The 21,879-nt window shown below is 30.9% G+C and overlaps 1 protein-coding gene across 1 annotated transcript in view; it reads right to left on the bottom strand.

The window, feature by feature from the left end:
• Positions 1-20,661, bottom strand: part of dy (transmembrane protein dusky) — a 65,326-nt gene extending 44,665 nt beyond the window's left edge. Inside the window, exon 1 of the mRNA XM_088257383.1 lies at positions 20,345-20,661. The gene's annotated coding sequence lies outside the window, so the exon portion shown is untranslated. The remainder of the gene's footprint in view (positions 1-20,344) is intronic.
• Positions 20,662-21,879: the final 1,218 nt, after the last annotated feature.

The raw sequence follows: 21,879 nt of genomic DNA, 5'->3' as shown, positions 1-21,879 counted from the left end.
GAAAGTGCGCGGGACCTGATTACGATATATCGTATATCGAAATCGTTACATGGGTGGTTTAACCCTCGTACGCCCACCGAGAGCTTTGTAACACGCCGGTGACAGAAAGTGACAACGAGGAATTTCAGAGCTTTCATATGTGTAATATAGTAGTGTAGATAGTAATGTAACATTTCTGAAATCTCTGAAATATATATTTCTTTAATTAAACACTTGAATATATCACTTTAATGAGTTCTATTTAAAACTTACAGATGATTTCATCTTCTGGTAAAAATTAACACATTTTTATTTTTACCAGAAGATGAAAACATCTGTAAGTTTTCGAAACTTGTCGTATATATATAAATAAAACTTGAATACAAGTGTTTAATTTAAAAAAATTAACATGCCATTCCACAGAGTTAATGCCGAATCAATAAATAATATACTGAAATCATATAATATTACCCTGGACTGGTCCCTGAATCGGAGGGCTGATCACCTTTCCTTCGTGAATCGATCAAGATAACACTTTGCACTATCGGATGCGGAGAAGAGGACAGTACATCGCATTGACGCAGTGTTATCTTGATCATTACTTACATAAACGCAAGGTGATCAACCCTGCGCTTCCAGTGTAGGGTAATGTTTGACTAATATTTGAGTGTGTGATCGCAGTTTTATTAGCTATGTTATTTGTTTATATAATACAAAAATAACTTTATATTTTAGCTTTTTACACTTTTATTTTATTTGATCGGTGCCCGAACTTCGTCGTTACTGACATCATCAGACTGGTCCGGATTACAAAAGAAGACAAAGTGGTGAAACTGTTGTTTTATTACATAAAATACATTTTTATGAAGAAATATTAAATTTTTAAAAGATGTTTTATGTGCAGAAAATTATTTGATATGTGAAATTTACGCTGACCATTAAATTTTGAATCAAATTTTAAAAATCAAAACATAAACAACAAAAATGTTTGGGGTTCTACCAGGAAACTATGTTCGATAAAAGGTTAACGGTTTTTATTATTTTTACACCAGTCGGTGGAGCGTAATGGGATGCGCTACGTGATGGAGATCGCGGGTCGATATTCAAGATAAATTTATCATCAATAAAGATACATAGACAAGCCGTGTGCCGGAGGCTGCATGACTCTATCTATGATGGTCACGTTGCAGATTCATTTCCTGAGACTTATTACATAATTTGAAAAAAAAAACAAAATCTCTTTGCAATCAAACCCATACTTAGCTTATGGGGAGGTTAGTTTTTAAGAGATTAAATTTTCTTTAATTTTACACTCATTTGAGGATTTTTTCTTCCAGAATGATCAAAACAGTGAATGAAAATTATATTAGTCTACATATATGTATACATATTGGATATATCGCACCTAATGATGATAGGGTACTGCATCGTATAAAGACAGTGTTATTTTGATCATTAAATATAAAAAAAAGAAAAAACGATCATCTCTGCACATCAGGCACTAGTTCGAGATAATTTTCAATGAATATTATCGTAAAAAATCACTTATGTTTATTTTGATTCCCCGGGAAATCGAACATAACATAACATAACATAACATCAAGTAGGTTGATAATTCAAGTTTTATAAGTAAAAAGTAGTATTTAACAAGTTAAATACTACCATTGCTTAAATCTATTGTGACTTGTGTTTCGATGCATTTCTCGTCATTTTAAAACCCCGTAACAAAAATAAACATTTTCAAACAGTGTTTGAGAATTATGCGAAATACATTAATAACAAAAATATTTATGAAATATTTTTGAAATCGAAGCATAAAAAAATTGTATTTAATAGTGGTATTGACCATTTAAAATCAAAATAAAGAAAAATCATTAAATATATCGTTAAAATACACAAAAAAAATTATGTTTACCACTTGACTTTGTGAGTATGTATATTCGTATAATATATAACATAAATATGATTCAACAGATACAAGTGTACCATGAAACAAATATTTCAGGTGCTTTTCAAGAACTTTCATTTTTTCTTAACAGCTTTAAAGTTCTCATGACAAAACTTGTCTCGCGTGACAGGACCCAAGTAGCTTCAGTAGGTAAGCTCGTCCGTAGCGATGTGTGGCCCAAGTAAATAGGTCACGAAAGTGATAACGATGTAATTTCCATACCCTTAAGGAGCGGCGATCACTTTTGATGTATTCGGGTTTATTTTGATATATTACCGACCACCGGCGTACAACGACATCAGTCGATGATAAAATACTTAATTATTATTTATTTTATCTTTATTTACCGCATGCCGCGGGCAAATAAACGAATGTCCTAGTTAAAGAAACCACCAGAAAGGAACCACGTTTGTTTTGTAAACTTGTATACATCACCTTATAATATGAGTACGTAATAGTCACAAAAATAAATTAGATTTAATTTTTACACTGCACATTTCTTAGCGAAACTATATTTGAAATGTTAAAACAACAATAAATAGTTTTTTCACCTTTATTTTATTTGACCAGTTACTGATTTTAGTCGTTACCGACACCAGTCCGATGATAAATGGTAACGATTTAATCAAATAAAATAAAAGTAGAAAAAAAACTATAAAGTTTTCTACAGTTTCAAAATACCTATAAGTCGACATAAAAATTATATAAACAGCATTTCCTTTAGGAAGTAAAAAGTCTGAGTTTTTTTGTAATTCCTTTAAAATCTTTGAAGAATACGGATTTTTTACAGCATTCAGCAGCGGCCTTGATTTTTTTATGGCAATGATTTTGTCTTGTAATCTGTCTTCTCTTGTTTCATTCCTGCATTTGCAAGATTTTTCATACCAATGTATTTTACATCCTATTAACCATTTATTTACCTAAAAATTTTGTTTAAATAAATATTTCGTTCTTTACATGTTATAAAACTAAAGTCGCTGCATTAAATAATTTAATATATTTTTAAACGCATCCTATGACAGATCTTACGACCTCTCAAAGGCTGGTTTAAGTAATCGTGAAACCGTTGTATGCTTTTTCGTCTATGATGAGATATCAATATAGAAATACATAGTGGACAAAACCTATGAATAAAGAATTGTATTCAATTAGAATATTGTATTAAAACCACTATATTCTCAAATCTTAAAAGTACGCGTTGAATGTCCAACAATGTATATATGTATGTTGTAAAACCTTTATACTGTAAATTATTATTGTATCTCTTGTATGTGATGTATATAATCTAATAATTAAAAAAATAAAAAAATAATAAAAAATAAATAAATAAAAATTGTTTTAACATGTTAGTATTTCGGCTCAACATAGGCCATGCCTAAAGAGTCGTAATACATATAGTAAACGTATCTTTGAAATAAATATGTATCTATGAATGTATCGTTGTATCTATGAAATAAATAAATAAAGTAAAAATAATAAAAATAAATGCATTTGCAATGAATCAGTCATCATTAAAATAATAACAAATTACACACCATTTTTGATGTGGGCATGTATAAATTTATGGTGAGAATAAAACCATGCACTTGTTGTCTGTCTGGCACTTTTACCACCCTCCCCCCCTTCCCCACTCCTGCACCCCGCTCTGCTCCCATACACAGCCTCCGTCTGCACGGAACTAAGAATACCGTATTTATAAGCACCCAATTTCTGCAAACACCAGTGGTAAGAAACCGGTGGAAAGTGATTAAATTTGATTTTTTTTTAAACACAAAATATAAAATACCGAGACTCCCATGTTCTGCTTCATCTTTGTTGAGATATTAATAAAATTATATTTTTATAAAATATCATACCACACAATTTATATTAATTTAATTTTATTGGTATACTCCTAAATGGATGAAAATCTGTGGTTGAATTGAGAAAGTTTTTTTTTACTAAGCAGAGGATTTCGTGAAATGTATATTTGATTCTTCTCAAATTATTTAACAAACTTGAATGCGACGTTATCATCCATGTTGATATCTAAAAATGGATGATATTTGTCTATCTTAAAAAATAACTTCCTAATGGACAAAATAAAATTTGTGGGCAAATATTTGGGCACACTCAAAATAGTGTAAATAAAATAAGTATTATGTTTTAATCGAACTCAACTGAAAATAATGTTTTCCAATTATATTCTAGTATGTAAAACAATTCAGACAGAATCTTATAAGCATTTTAAAGAGACTTGCCAATTAAAATATCATCCGTCATAAGCTGGTTTAAGTGATCACTTTACATACGTGTAACATTCACCAATTCTACCCATTTTTGACATCCACACTTCTCAAATTCTTGAAAGTTCTATATATATATGAACCAATTTCGAAACGTTGTTCTTAAATCACTAGAATTTCACTTGAGACATCTATTGGTGAGATGAAAAGAAGATTTTTTAAGCAGAAACTCTTTTATTATTATGTGAAGTCCGAATCCTGGATTGGGTATGTTATATGTTAATTTGGAATCCTTTTTTCATATTATTATTATTTTACATCTCAATATTGATGAAGAAGAATATGGAAGTTATTTATGTTAGATGTCAAAAAATAATATGAAAAATAATTCTTATAATTGGAGATAATCCAGATTTGTTCACAAGTATTTGACAGACTAAAAATGTTGTAAATTTTTATTAATATAAATTGTTGGTGATATCTGATGGCAATTTAACACGCGTTTCCTCTTCGTTACTAAAATGTACCTATTTAACGCACACCGCATTCCATTTGATCTTGTGCCTGCCGCTATTTTAATTCGAGTACGCCTGCGCAGAAATTTTACTTTCTCCATTTACCTTCGCTACCTACTTATTTACAAATTTTACAGTAATAACCGGTGCTTTCAAATTTGTACTTTTCAGGAAATAAACCATATAATTAGTAATATATATATAAATATATATATATATATATTTATATATATATATATATATATATATATATATATATATATATATATATATATATATATATATATATATATATATATATACATAAGTATATAAAACAAATTATTCAATCTTATTCATTTAAATCATTCCCATAAAATTACACCACAAATAGTGTATATGATAAATATATTTTGTATTTTGAAAGTATTATTAACTTTGTGGTAACTGACATCACGCCGCTACCCCGCATGGATAGGAGAGAATAAAATGCTACACCAACCCGTATTTGTAAGCGCTTCTTCTACATTCATGCATCTCTTCATACATATCTGCCGATTATCTTTTTTTTTCTCTCGACCATGCCAAGTTTTCATCAATCTTCCTCTGCTTCTATAATCAACCACATTCGCCTCATAACGTTTCCTAGTCAAAAACAGTGCTTTTGACATCTTGAAGTAATATATTATGTAAAATGAAAAAAATTATCTGTATAAAGTAAAAATTCTCAACATTACACGATAGAGAAGGATAAAAAATATAATAGACAATTTAGTTCGTTATCAGTGCAGTAACCTGTTAAAGAATACAGCAATTAGTTAACTTTATGTCTCAATTACTCGCCTACCTACTTCCATCACGAAATCTGACGATTAACTTAAACTAACAACTCAATTACGTTTTATCAACGGAAAAATTGTTTCTCATAGCAAGATTCGTTTGCTACTCAATTATTATTTTCTTTTGTTTTTGAAACAAGTGGAACATGCTCCTAATTTAAATTTAAAAGACAATAAGAGCTGTGTGCTTGGTCTAATTTTATTTCATGTTTTTTTTAAATTTACGGTTACAAACAATAATAATTTTTGACAGCACTTTACTCATTGTTTTAGTTTGGTAATGGTTTTGGTAAATCTATTAAGAAGTCTTGGAAAACATGAGAGAATCTATTTAAAATAATCGAATTGATATTGAATGTCTGAAAACAACGTTATGAAAATATTTTTGAATATTGCAATTCACGTAATATAGGAAGGAGTTAACATAACAAAAAAGTATCATTATTTTTTTATTTAATTTAAATTAAACACTTGAATAATCCACTTTATCGAGTTTTATTTTTATTTACGACTAGTTTCGAAAACGACAATTGTTTTCATCTTCTGGTATAAATTAAAACTGTTTTAATTTGTACCAGAAGATGAAAACAATTGTCGTTTTCGAAACTAGTCGTAAATAAAAATAAAACTCGATAAAGTGGATTATTCAAGTGTATAATTTTAATATAATAATCATGTCATTCCACAAAGTTAATGCCGAATCAATAAATCATACTTTTTTTTTAGTACGTTGTTAATTTTTGGAGGATCGGAAGTGATTCAACATCATTTAGATGCACCTAAAGCCACTTTTAATAACACATTTTCTTTAAATATATTGTAATGCGTGTTTCAATAAATTTAGAATCATTTTTCAACACCGTATGTGTACCATAGTTTGAATTAAGGAGTTGTACTCTTGAGACATACAAGGAAAAATAGAGGGTAAAAATTGTTTCTTACGCTGACTATTATGCTGACTGACTATTATGCTGACTGCATCGAAACAAGCGTCAAATTAAATTGTAAGAAAATGCGGTATTTACCAATTAAAATTTAAATTACAATAACTGAATTATCATCAATCAATTGATGACACTTTAATATTAACTTATTCTTGGTGTAGACCTTGTGGCCTGTTTTTAAGAGGGATTAGCCTCCTGCAATGTCGATTCCCAGATATCGATCCATCTCTTTGGTTGGCCGTACAGAGTCATGTGGGGGAGTCTGTATGGTCCTCACATCCGCATACCATTGTCTCCTTCATTGCCTTCCCCACCTAACGACATCTTCGATCTCGCATAGATCCCTGATCCTGGCTTTTCTTATTCTATCTCGAAGACTGATTTTAACTGATCTTAACTGATCTTTTTTAAGACTGATATTATCTTTTTAAAGATACTTTTATTTAACATTAACTGAAAATAAAAGTAAATTTAAAAAATCTGTTATTGCTTTAATGCTTACTTAAGTACTCATACATAATATTACCCACATTTATCTAAAAAGATATCACAGTCATGTCTCACTTATTATAATGACTGATTCAACAATATGCTGATTAGCAGCGGTTGATGCATAAGTAATCACCAACACGCTTCCTCATAATAATGTCATAATACTATACAAACATATTAATTAAACGGTATTATTACATTATGTCAGTACACATGTTAGCATTACGTTTTCTATAATAATACATTCACGTCGCGTAAGATAATTTTGTCACGTAACGTCATTAAAAATTTAAGCACGTGTTACTTTTACTTGCTACCTTTATTTGAAAATCTATTAAGTGAGGATTAATTTATTTTTTATTATACACGATGACAGTGAAATGAGAAAATTGAAAGCGTGTGACATAACAGGGATACAGAGATCTTTTGAAAATTGTGTTTAGTATTAGTCGCAGCATAAACACATTAAAAAGTAAATATCAAAATATTGTAAACATATTATTTTTTGACATCTCATCAAAGATGAAGAAGAATATGGAATTCTGGGCATTTACGGGTCTGACGACCGTCATAGGCTGGTTTAAGTGATCACTTTACACACGTGTAACATTCACCAATTCTATCCATTATTGACAACCACACTACTCAAATTCTTGGAAGTTCTATATATTTTAACCAATTTAGAAACCTTGTTCTTGAATTACTAGAACTTCACTAGAGACATCTATTGGTGAGATGTAAAGAAGCTTTTTATTAAGCAGAAACTCTTATATTAGTATGTGAGATCCGAATCCTGGATTATAATCACACACACGAGAAACGCCAGAAAATACCATTTTCATTTTTATTATTAAGCTTATAATTTGACCAGATAATTTATTAAGCTTATAATTTGACCAGATATTTATCACTCAAAATGTTGTAAGTAAACATATTCTTTAATTTTCCTTTAGGTATCAGAAGCTTTCAACCATTGCTGAGTTATAGTAGGATGGATACAGTCCCCAATATACACCCTATGTAAAAGATTTTTAAGACACCCTTGACAAGCTACGTTCTACTGTTATAGGCTACGACTATAGACTGTGACCTGTCATGGCTAGTTTAAGTAATTTACCATTCTACCCATGATCGACAACCAAACTGCTCAAAATTTTGGATCTTGTACATATATGTATTATAATTGACACATTCTTTCACATGTGAATTCTCGGCGGCATCTATGATTGAGTTGAGTACGCTTTTTATTTAGCAGAGACCCTTACGAAAACGTATATAAGATTCTAAAATTACACCCTTAATTATTTTTCAATCTGGCAAATGTGTGAAAACACGATCTTCATTTTTTATTTAACTTTATAATTTAATAATTTGACATGTTTTGTTATTCAAAACATGTCTTTAATATTACTTTATTCTGTTTTGAGTGTACTGTCATTTCTTTCAATCATTTTTATTTTCTTCTTAACCTCATCCGCACCCAATGATGTATAGGGCGCTTTTTTAGATTGACGCAATGTTATCTTGATCGTTACTTACGTGAAAGCAAGGCGATCACTCCTGTGCTTCAGAGCCCAGTCCAGGGTAATATTAAATAAATAAAAGAATGTAAAATAACTAATGTTTATTTTCACTTCACCCCGTTAATCGAACCCGAGACCTCCAGAACGGTAGCTTAACACACAATCATTTAAAGAATAGGTTTGTATTTTTAAATTTTAATTGTATGCATAATAACGTTCCAATGATTAAAGAAAACACTTGTTTTTTACCAGTTGAGTTTTATTATAGACTACATGTTTCAGAAGTTAAGCTTCCATCATTCAGGTCTGTATAATAACTGTGAGTTATTATACAGACCTGAATGATGGAAGTTTAACATCTGAAACATGTACTCTATAATAAAACTCAAGTGGTAAAAAACAAATGTTTTCTTTAATCATTGTAACATGTCTTACCACAAAGTTAATGCAGAAACAATAAATAAAATATAATAACGTTAATTTATAATGCACCTCAGTGGCTTACATACTTCACCTTTAAAATAGAGATTAATTAATTAATAACAATTTACTCTGTGTATGTTATTTCGGATATTGTCTTAATATAATGGAAAATAATAAAACATAGTATTAATTATTACATGAACTCATTTTTTTGTTCTCAAACTACATTAATATTAATGGTTTGTATGCTCTAACAATGATCATCCTAAATTAAATTACCTGTGTTCTTGATTCGGTTACTATTATTATATTCGTTACTTATGATATCCGTTACAACTGTGGGAAATTGAAAATGAATTATATTTAAATATGATCTGGTATTATGATACAAATATTATGTATGGCATAGTTATATTACATTAGTATTACACTGATTTTGGGCTCTGATTTAATCATTTAAATATATAAATTACAATAATTACGAATCAGTTAACCTATTACTTTAATTCCTTTCACTACCTCGTACTCTTTTGATTTATTCTAATTTATTTAATGTATTGTAACAGTTTTGTTATAAGAGTATTAACAGTGGTAGACTTGAGATTTTTATTCATTTTAAAAATATAAATTATTAGCTTTACCAAGCCACACGATTTTTTGGCTCAGTCTAGTTAAATAAAGTTAACCAAGCAATAGAAATGGATCTTCTTCGAATGTTATCTAGAGGAAGACCAAGGAATTCATGGGTGCTGCAGAAAGTTAACACGATTCGAAGGCATGGCCTAGGTGACGTTGTCCAGGAAAGAAGGACATATATCCTGAGGACGAAGAGAGCTGACTCCAGCAGTCTACAACGACAATAAGCTGAGATCTCCGATTCCGCGGCTTCACTTGTTAGCCAATGCTTTTGAAAGTATAGATTTATGTAATATATTATTATCCTCCTTGAAATCTGTACTTTCTCAGCATTCCTTCTCCATGTTATAATGGATAAATTTAAACGTTGTGTTTCACTCTCTCTTGCTCCTCGCTGATAGTGTTTGAAGGAGACGTGTATTTACCAGTGCTTACTATTTGTTATTTAATTATGATTATATGTTATAAGACTATTTGTCATAAGAATTTTTGTTTCTCTATTGGTGTATTTTTTCATTATATAATGTATATAAGTATTATCTTAAAGGCTTCAGCCGTTCAATAAATAAATAAATAAATGTAGCTAGGAAGAATATGTCTGGTTAAATGAAAATAAATTAAAGAGATTGCTCACATTTCAGTTATGTTTAATTCCGGAATGCTTGTGAGTATAAATAATATTTTAATGTTTTAGGAGCTGTCGAGAGGCACGCTGTAAGCCGTTAGCATTATTTAATATTGGTGTTAAGTTCAATAGATGGCGCTGCCATTGTTTTCAGGAAGGCGATTCGTCTTAGGAAACATGTTTCTATAAGTCATAGTAGACTAAAACATGCGCGTATTCGAAGGCAATGTTTTGTCGAAATTTTCATGTTTCGGGAGATGATAAATTATACGTTATGGCTCCAACTCATGAATTATTTTGTACAAATTTTCATTATTACGAGACACTCACTGTTATATAATAAACAATGCGATAGTTCCCTGTCTTTATTACACATTGATTTATGTTAACGACCAGATCATTGAATCTGGTACGTGAGATTAAAATATTATTAAAAATTCGTGAAATATCTATAATAATAAAATGATCTTACGGTTTTTTTTTACAATTTTTAAAGTACGAAAACAAACACTTTTTTGACAAATTTTAATCCTTAGACACACAATGATTAAAATCTTAATTTTAGGTTCGAAGTATTTGGTTTATTTAATAATAAATAAACATTTGTAATCGCTACTTAACTTGCTAGTAATATATTTATTATATGTATTTTGAGGTAGAACTATAAAAGAAAGCGTATTTACATTTGTTTAATGTTATAATTTTGAAAATTCATATTATTTATTGATTTGATATTAACTTTATGGAAAGAAATGGTGATATAAATATTAAAATAAAACACTTGTATAATACGACTATTGAGTTTATTAATGTTTACACGACTAGTTTCGAGAACTACAGATATTTTTATTAATAGCTTAAAACACAAACCATACATGTAAGCATATACATATGTAAACAAATGTTTGTATGTTTACCCGTTAATGAGAATATCTATAGTTCTCGAAATTAGTACATACATAAAAATACTAAAAAGTGCTTTGATGAGTAATTAATTTTAAATTTTAAATTTTAAACTTCAAAAAATCAAATGGGTTCTATCATCATCTTTCAGTGAGTTCCATTTAATTTTATAATTACCATATAATTTAAATGAAGCGTTTTTGGTTCAAAGATGAAAATTCGCCACTGTTCATTTCGAATCAATAACCATTGCACAGTTTCTTTATGAATGTCCAGTAAAAAATATTTGCAACTGTACATAATCTCGCTTTGTACCCATCTAGGGAACGTCTGTTCCAATAACTACAATGTATAATCAGCGATTTCGTAGCGAATAAAGTCCGTTGTATTTTGATTTATTATGATAATCCAGAAACGGAACACACAAACATACAGAGGTGATTGTACTTTTAAATATCTACAGAGCGATGCACATAACGCGATAGAGTTAATCCGACCAGATTTATCTGTAGGCATGTTTTGGATAGTTTCAGAGGATTTGCAAGTTCAGCTGTATCGAGGTTGATTTTCTGCTAGATGAATTAAAAAAAAGGGTGACGATACTGAAAATGTGTTCTCGTCTCTAAACAAGTACTGAACTTTACGGTTCGTTTTATTTTGTAATTAAAAAAAAAACACAGAATTGAGGAACGTATAAAGATGGGAAAAGTTAATAATAAGACGATCAAAATTTTGCAAGATGAAATATTACCGGAAAACATTATATAATATACATATTTACACACCCTCACACACGCATATTTTTACAAGTGCCTGTATGATAGATGTTCGTATGGTGAAATAATTTAAAAAAATACAATGTTGAGATAAATATTGGATATAAAATAAAGACAGGTGTGTTGAGTGCATTAAGATGGATTTTGGTATGTAAAACGAATGAGTGGAGAAAGAATGGTTAAAAAATATATGAGGCAAATGTAGTTGGAAATGAAGCAGAGGAAAACCGTGGAAAACTTGACGTGATCAATAATTTAAAAGCTTGTCAGTGTTATATAGTTTAAAAAGTGGTCAGTTCAGGAGTAGGAATAATCGGCGAGTATGTAAGAGTATGTATGTAAGAGATGCATGAATGTGGAATTGTTAATATTTTAACCTGTTGATGAGAACATCTTTGGTTCTTGAAACAAATCGTATTTTCATTAATTAACTCAAAAGTGGTCTCATTTTTGTTTTTAAATCATTACCCCACAGAGTGAATGCCAAATCAATAAATAGTGAAAACAATAATTAATGCCGACACGATAAGAGAAACGTGGTGTTAACACACTATCTGCGGGCTGATTCACGCTCATAATAGAGATAAACATCTCTGAAAAGAAGTGATAACATTCGACCATACTGTATACATCGAAATGAGATCAAAAGATGCTACAAAAGTCATGCGTAAAAATAACTGACACGTAATTTACGATTCGAATTAAAAGGTAAAATTACCCTTCCCGCCGAGTGAAACGAAACATTAAATTATTTTCTAGTTTTTACATTATTGTTTGTGGTTAAAACGACATAAATAATATTTGCTTAACCGCACACATCGGTAATACAAATCGAAACGGAAGAGGAATAAAAAAACACCTCTGTAGGTGTTTCGGAAACCGGATTCAAGATCCAGTACGTGCCACCGGTGAAGATGAGAGGAAGAGGTAGAAAGGACGGAACAAGTGAAGGGGTCTCGATTCTCAAAAGGAATCCGATCATTGACTGACTGACCCACATTAATATCCACACGCTCCGAGTAGCCAGCACTTAGTAAAGATACCAGTTTGCCCATCGGATCTTCCGAGCCACGCGAGACAACTTTCCACTAAGTGCTTCTAATTTGGCTTACACAATTTGAGCATTTTGTCGCTCGGGCCGTGTGTTTTGGACCTGTTTTAGCCACCGCGTGATACCGTATTGCATATTAACATATAATGATCACAGCCAACATAATAATATGTCGACTCCTCATTGTACTGTGTTAATGAGTCAAACGCTCATTCCCATGCGGCGATTTGACCATTTTTTTCAATGATTCATTTTGTAATTGTTTTTCGTAACAAAGTACATCCATCATTAGCATATTCGTTTTATTTTAAATATTTATTTGATATCTTGACAACATTTTGAGTGTGTCCAAATACTTGTTCACAAATCTGGATTATCTCCAATTACAGTAGTTATTTTTCATATTATTTTTGACATTTCATCAAAGATGAAGACGAATATTAAAACCTGTGCATTGACAACCGTCATAGGCTGGTTTAAACGGTCACTATAGACAAGTTTGACATTTACCAATTCTACCCATGATTGACAACCACACTACTCAAATTCTTGGAAGTTCTATATATATGATCCGATTTTGAAGTATTGTAGGTACAAGAATCACTAGAATTTTCACTAGTGACATCTATTAGTGAGACGAAGAAGCTTTTACATTGAGCATAAAAACACTTATATGATAAATAACTCCTATAATTGGAGATAATCCTGATTTATGAACAAGATCTATCATCAGCATATTCGTTTTATTTTAAATATTTATTTGAAATCATGACATGGTTTGGGTAATTACAGAGCTTACAATCGCTTTATACATCACTTCATTACACGTGTAACATTCACCATTTCACCCATGATTGACAACTGTATGCTACTCAAATTTCGGATGTTATACATATTTATGTTTCAATTGACACCTTTTTTCACATGCTGTTTCTCGGCTCCATCTTCGATTGAGTTTATTTAGTTTTTTTAACTAGCAGAGATATTTATGAAATATATGTTAGATTCGCTCGACAATGCCATTTTTAATTTTTATAAAAAAAAATCGACCAGTTCAAATATTCACAATATTTTGAGCGTGCACAATTATTTGTTTACTAACTAACTCACTAACTAACCATCACGCCGCTTCCCCGCAGGGGTAGGCAGAGGGAATAGAACGCCACACCACTCTGCCTTTGCAAACATTCTTTGCCTCTTCCACGTTCATGCATCTCCTTATACATACCCGCCGATTTTTACGACTCCTAACCTGACCACTTTCAAGTATTTGGCATACCTGATCGTGCTATGTTTTTCTCGGTCTTCCTCTGCTCTTTTTTCCACTTACATTCACCTCATAAATTCACAAATCACAAATTCATTTGTTCACAAATCCCATATTTGTCTCCCTTTAGGAGCTTTTCATATTTTCAATTTAAATATCTCAACATTTTTTTACATAAATTTTGTTATTCAATTTATTTATCAAAACGACTGGCGCTGTTCATGCGTTTATCCGCTCCGCGAAAAAAAAAACGAGACAAAAAATGTTGCTCTTAGCTTTAACTTAAATGAAACAAATGTTTTGCTTGAAAATTCTAGCGGTTTTTTCAAATATATTTTTATAAAATATGTTTGAAGTGCATTCGATGGCTATGCGACCCTCTTGATGTTACAAATGCGACAAATTTGACAAGGCAATCAAAAACACACCTAAAGGAGAGTAAGTCTTTATTAACTTTATTTTGTATGTTAAAAGCATTGATAATTTTTTGGTATAGTAATATTACACTCCGCCTCCGTAGTATAATGTTCAGCGCGCTCGGCTACCGCACTGGAGGTCCCGGGTTCGATTCCCAGGGGGGTCAAATAAATATAAGTGATTTTTTCAATCTTATATTTATTCAATATTACCTTGGACTGGTACCGGAAGCGGAGGACTGAATACCTTTCCTTCATGTGTTAAAGATCAAGATAACACTGTGTTTAAATGATGTAGTGCCCTATTTACCACTGGGGTGTGGATAAGGGTTTGAATGAAAATGAATTTAAAAAATAAAACACTGTCTTTATGATTCATCGTTTACTTTGTGTGATACCGCTTTAAAGTGGTACTTCTCAAAGTGAAATATGAATGATAAGGAGAGAGTTTTGTTACATTAATTACTGTTTTGATTCATAACATATTACAACAAAGCGCCCTTGAGGTAGTATGTTTCAAAAATGGTGCTTTATAAATAATCTTAGCTCATGTTTCATTTTATGACAAGGGCAAATCTGATAAATTACGCATAATGCTATTGTAAATATTACGTGAAAGTAAAATCTCAATTATGTTTTTAGAGAGGAGGGCACGATTTGTATTTTTTTCATTAATCACCTCATTACGATTGAAAATGTCATATTTTACATAACTCAATAATTACAGATCAAAATCGCACCATTACGAGCATATTCGCTTTTTTTAAACGTTGTTACTATTAGAAATTGCAACTTACTAATTTTTTAATAATAAAAGGTCCAGTTAGAGCTTTTCCCTTTACTGCATCGATAGCCTTTTTCAAGCACGTTTACACTTTAATTTTCATTTAAATTCAAAGTTTCCCAACACGCGGTTTGCAAGCCTGCCGAGTTTAACGAACGGACGTCTAGCGAGCTGCAAGTGTCCCAGATTTCGGAGTCCGAATCTCGGTCAAAGCCTTGACCGTGGTTACTTGACCTTTTTCGGTCAATCTACCGCCTCACACACACACACACACACACACTCACACACACACACACAAACAAACACACGCGCGCGCATACACACACTCGCACATGTATGCAGACACATACATTCGCATAAAGAGATACGTAATTGCGAATGGAGGAGTTGCAGAATACTCGATCAATGATTTTTTTTAAACCTACTTCATATACGTACAGCATTCCTAAGAAATTTAAAAACTCACTTTGGGCGACTCTTGTAATCGATTGAATAATTTACACTGATTTATATTTTTAATCACAGTGTGTTTTGAATTTGTCATATGAAACACAATGAAAGCTTTTTTTTCTTCTAAAACACCATAACATTAATATTTTATTATTTTTTTACTTTTTGGGTATCATTATTCTTAAATCTATCATGACGTGTGACAACGCGTTTTGCATCATTGTTTAATGATGCGGAATGCATCAAACACGCAATAGATTTGAGAAACTAGTGGTATTTATCAAGTAAAATAATTAGAAATTATTAACGAATGCATTACTTAACTATAATACAAAATACCAAAATGTGACTAAATGAATCAGTGAAATGGGTAGGAAACGCGTGGTTTTTACGAGCTGTTTTCAGAAGGGATGTTAATATGTAGGTATTCAATTTAATTTTTATATATAGCATAAAATAAACTACTAAATAAGTAAGTAAAAACGCTCAAACTTCAAGGGCAGTATTAATTCTGTCTTAATATTTTCTAATTGTCCCAAAGATTGTGAACATTTTGTCATCTTTCTAATCGATTGAACATTAAAAACTTGTTACAGTAATATTCTAGTCGTTATTGAAATTTGCATGTTTTTTTCGAAAACCACATCTCTCGGTCTACGCGATATCAGTGCTTAAAGCGCTTGTATAAGGTATGCATTGGCCGTTCTCTGCGTTTATCTATATTATTCTAACCTTTAACCGCACCCAACGGTGCATAGGCCACTGCATCGTATTGACGCAGTGATATCTTGATCGTTAGTTACATGAAGGCAAGGTGATAACTCCTGCGCTTCCTTTCCTTCATGTGTTATCGATGACTGCGTTTATATGATGCAGTGCCCTGTGCACCATTGGGGTGTGGATATAGTTTTGATGAAGAAGAAGAAGTTAATCTATAAGTGTGTTCTGGTATTTGATGTATGGTAAATATGACAAGTTAACCACAAGGTATTGTAATGTGAATAAATTTAAACCAAATAGTTAAACACAAACAGATGTTTAAGTGTGCTACCAAATTTCTCACGGGATAGTTGAGCATACTTGAATTCAATGAGCTTTATGGATAATTAAATAGATTTATTGTTTTAAGCTATGCCCCTTAACTGGCCTGATTAGGTACTAAAAGACTAATTGAATAAACAGCACGTAAGTTCAGGGAAATCTAGATTAGTTTTTTTTAATTTAAATTTTACTAGGTTAATACCACTTTTGAAGTAAGTACGGTTAAAAAAGGCATAATGTATATGAAGTCAATGACCATATATAGAGTCTACTTAAATCAACTGTGTTGAATATTATCGCGGTATTTATTTACCAAGTGAAATTTAAGTACAATATTTGTGTCCAAATACATGTTCACAAATTTGGATTATCTCCAATAATCCAGATTTGTGAACAAGTATTTGGACATACTGAAAATATTTTAATAAATTAACTGGTCAAATTACAAGCTTAAATACAATATGCAAATGATGTTTTCTAGCGTTATATATGTGAATATAATCCAGGATTCATGAAAGAGTTACCTGCTTAATAAAAAGTTTGCCTCATACCATCAAGAATTTAAAAAGTGTGTTTGTCAATCATGGGTAGAATTGGTGAAGTTACACATGTGTAAAGTGATCACTTAAAGCAGCCTATGACTGACCCCAGACCTCCATGTTTTCTCCATCTATCATGTTGAGATGTCAAAAACTAATTAAATATATGTTTTAAATGGAAGATATGACCACAAGTTATTGCCGAATCGATAAATGAAATCCTACTAAAAGCTTTGCTTATTTTAACTTAAAACCAGGTTAATCCTGAGTCATAAATGATAAAACATTGAACTTAAAACCAGGCTAATCCTGAGCCATAAATGATAAAACATCATTAAGTCAGTTAGATACTTTCAGCACTTAATAAAATATTCATGTAAATACAACAAAAAAACGCCATGTAAACCAGTTATACAGGGTGGCACAAAATTAATCACCCCATCGTAAGATGTTTTAATTTTTGCAAATGGCGTCATAAACAAATTTAGGGTTGCGCAAAATTGAGTATCCAATTTTGTTTTCGATACTTTTTTAGTAAATAAAAAAAGGATTTTGAGTAATAGAAATCTTTTGGACCTTAACAATTTTTCTGTTAAGTGGAAAAGGTGATATCGGTCAAGTGGCTGCCGCCAATGTTGATACACATTTGTGCCCATTTCATCAATCTGTTTGTATTCTGCAGCTATCTTAATTACAAATGTCAAATATGATTGTCGCACTAGGCCATTTGTAAAAATTGTAGCATCTTTCGATGGCGTGATCAATTTTGCACCAACTATATATGTATGTTTGGTCACTTTTTTCAAATACTTATGATAATTTTTTTACGAAATTTGAGGAAGAAAGGGACTTGAACTACCACAAATCGAAAATAGTTTAAACTAATTTCTGATTTTGTAAATATCTCAACAAAATATTATGGATCAATCAATACGAAATGCATACTTTAAATTTAAAAAATAAAAACTCTGATAATTACTGAATTTTAACTTAAAAATTTATTAATGTAAACACCACTAGTTTTGAGAACATCTTTAGATTTTAAAACTAGCCATGTTTACATTAAATAGCTCTTGCATTAAATGCTTGTGTTTTATTCCTATTCAGTAAATGCCAAATAAATAAGTAGGTAAAATCATATAATACCCTAGTGTTTATTCTACATATTTACCAGGCAAAAAAAAAAATATGGACTGATTGAGAAAAACACACAGAAAATAAATCGTTTTATGAAGTGTGATTTTCAATAAAACCTTACACAACTTCGCCAGTCTGACGCAATATGCAAAAAACTACATACTTCACATGTTTTTAACTTATGGCAGTACTGTGCACATCTGTCAAAATTACATCTAACATACGAAATGAATCCGATAATATTGCATTTATATATCTTTAGGATATCATGTTTGATAATGGACCTTATGGTGAAGGTTACACATATGTTTAAAGTGATCGCTTAAGCCAGCCAATGCCTGATCATAAGCCCTGGAATTCACAGACTTCCAACATCTTTCGCAACGAAAGCTACCAAAATCTATTATATGTAAACAAATGTATTTAAATAAAATATTTTTTACGTTGAAATAATCATAAAAATAACCAATTATATATCATTATAAAAATTAAAAACATTTTTCATAAAACTATAAAAAAAATATTTTATCCTGTAAAAAAAAAAACGCATTTATGGTCTAATAATTTGGGCATTTGACTATTTACATGAGCAGGTTAGATTTCCATGACAATTGAATAAATATTGTCGAATAAAGTTTTTTTTGAATAAATTCAAATAATTAATACTCAAAAATATACCTGATACGTAGGATATATCACTTTACACTAAAAACGATAAGTTAACGTAGGTAATGTAAGTAACGATCAATATAACACTACATCAAATATAGTGCTTTATACACCATTGAGTGCAGATAAAGATCATGAGAAAAATATTCAGTAAAATGATCAATAACTTTTGCAACAAAGTTCATAAATTCAAAACAATTTAAAACAAAAATGCGTGCATAACAGTTCGATTCATAATAGCAGAAAAAAAAGTGGTACACTTCTTAGCGGAATTATGCCTCTAAATTTGCACACACACATTCGTTCACAATACGAGCGAGTATGGGTGCACTGGCGATATACGTACACGAATTAGTGATGGGACATTATTGTGCTCAATAAATCCGTTATGTTTAAATTGTCTTGGGAAGTGGAGATGAAGCCGGCGTATGATTTGATATTATAGAAAAATTTATTCATAACGTCGTTAAACGTACAAGATGTGGGTCACGAAACTGCCTAACATACTAATTTACAACTTTCTCGTAATCATATTGCTTCCTAAATACTATTTATGGGTTTATATTACCGATTTGGTATTCTTAGTGACGAATTTCTGGGCCATGAATTCGAGGTGTGATAACCAGTCAACATTTTTATTGTATTACTATAGCACGAAACTCGTTTTACGTAATTAATTTAAAAAAATTGCTTTAAAATAAAAAAAAAACAAGAACTTGATCACTTAAAGTGTACAGGCTATTGTGATCGATATTCAATTTTTATTAGTTAAAAAAATACTGATTTTACTATATATTATATTATTTATTATGCAAATATAAATATTTGCATTAATTTATATTTGCATAATAAATAATAAATTAATGCAAATATTTAAAAAAAAATGTTTTTTTTTCTTTTGTTATGAATTTCCACGTCTTTCTTAATTCCTTTTTTATATTTTTTTTGCATTGGAAATTGTAAATTTTTTTTACGTTTATTATAAAACAACCACTTATAGTTTTTTCGATGTTTTCGCGATACTGACATCATCAGACTGGTAAAAATTGATAGTATGAAACATATTATCCTGTTTTTAATATGTACTAATCTGTTTTTTTTTTTAAATATATAATAAGATTTATACACAGTTTTTTTGAATAATTAAATAACGCAATGAAAATATTTATTTATCAGTACATACCGTGTAAACCACAACACAAAACGTCCGATCCAGTGAACGTGAAATCAGGGATGTTTTTCAAACTTGTACTTTTTAACAACTAAAAAAAGTGTTATTTTCACCACAGAACAGCAAAAAAACTTTTCAAAAATGTTTGTCAAAGTCAATGTTTTTATCACTAGTATCGATCTATGGAATGTCGATCGCACGCCTAGAATCGATAGCCGCAGTGGATGGTCCCACCCGTATTTTCCGCACGGCGTTATCGGTGGCGGGCTTCCGGCGTCGCGACGAGGAAAGTTGGGGCGTGCTGGCGGGTCGAAAGTCAAAACGAGAATGACAGTGGCGTCTGATAGTGGCTGGGCCTCTCGCTGCGGCCCCCTCCCCTTTCTCCGGAGCGGTATTCTCATTTCCCCGCAGAAGAAAGCACCCCTGCCTCCCCGCCTCCCCCGCCCGTGACGGCGACACACCTTTCCCATGACATTGATTCCATTTGAGGCGGCACATGTGTGCGCGGAGTCACACTAAAGAGACCGGGAGGCACCTGCGACTCGGGCTAATAAAGAGACAATTTTTTTAAAATAAAAATATTAATATTTGTTTATTTTTTATTTTTTATTTCGGCATTCCCTTTGTGGTAAGATGTGGTGAAATTGTAAAAGAGAAATACTTTTTTTACCACTTGAGTTTATTTTATTATGACGACTAGTTAAATTTTGAAAAAAACTTAAATTTTTCCTTTATTTACAAACTCAACCCCCTTGACAAACCCGTCCTCCCCTTAACTTACCCCTCTCCTTATTTATATAACAGTTAATTATTCATTTATGTTTAAGTTTACATTTAGAACTGAAGATGGAAGCATAGCTTCCGAGATTAGTCGTCATAATAAAATAAACTCAAGTGTTAAAAAACAGATATTTTTCTTTTACAATTAATATTTGTATTTTTTTTAAAGAGAAATATGTGTGTATTTTTGTTATTTATGAAAATACTCGTACTTCAATTTCATACTATTTTTGCTTCATTAAAGCCCAAGCGGCTCATCATTTAAATTAGTATCAAATTGTGGTACAGTGGGTTCGAACCCAGAAACTCTGACTAAAGAGTCCGTGACACTAACCAGGGGACCACAACCCGACACAAGTAGTTTAAAAAAAAAAATCACACGAAATAAATCGGATAACAATTTTAATTTTAAATTATAGTTTTACTTGGTAAATACCAGTTGTATCATATCATTTTAAAACACCGATTATTCAAATATGGTATTTGAAAATGATGCGGAATGCATCGAATTACATATCACAATAGATTTTAAGAAAAAGTGGTACTTACCAAGTAAAATTTAAATAAAAAATGGATAGATATTACTACAAAGTGACTGCCGAATCAAATAATGATAGTATTTTAGAATGATAATTATTTTTATATTAACATCTCAACAGAGTTGATGAAGAATTTTGAAATGAGGATATGGTTATTTACAGGGCTTACGACCTGTTAAATTGGAGTTCCAATATTTTGAGTAATTTGGTTGTCAAACATGGATAGAA

This window comes from Brachycentrus maculatus, unplaced genomic scaffold, assembly GCF_059751285.1.
Source record: "Brachycentrus maculatus isolate JH-2025_06_01 unplaced genomic scaffold, ASM5975128v1 h1tg000081l, whole genome shotgun sequence".
NCBI classification, from domain to species: domain Eukaryota; kingdom Metazoa; phylum Arthropoda; class Insecta; order Trichoptera; family Brachycentridae; genus Brachycentrus; species Brachycentrus maculatus.
The sequence above is the reverse complement of the archived record's forward strand: the minus strand, read 5'-3'. Positions and strand labels throughout refer to the sequence as shown.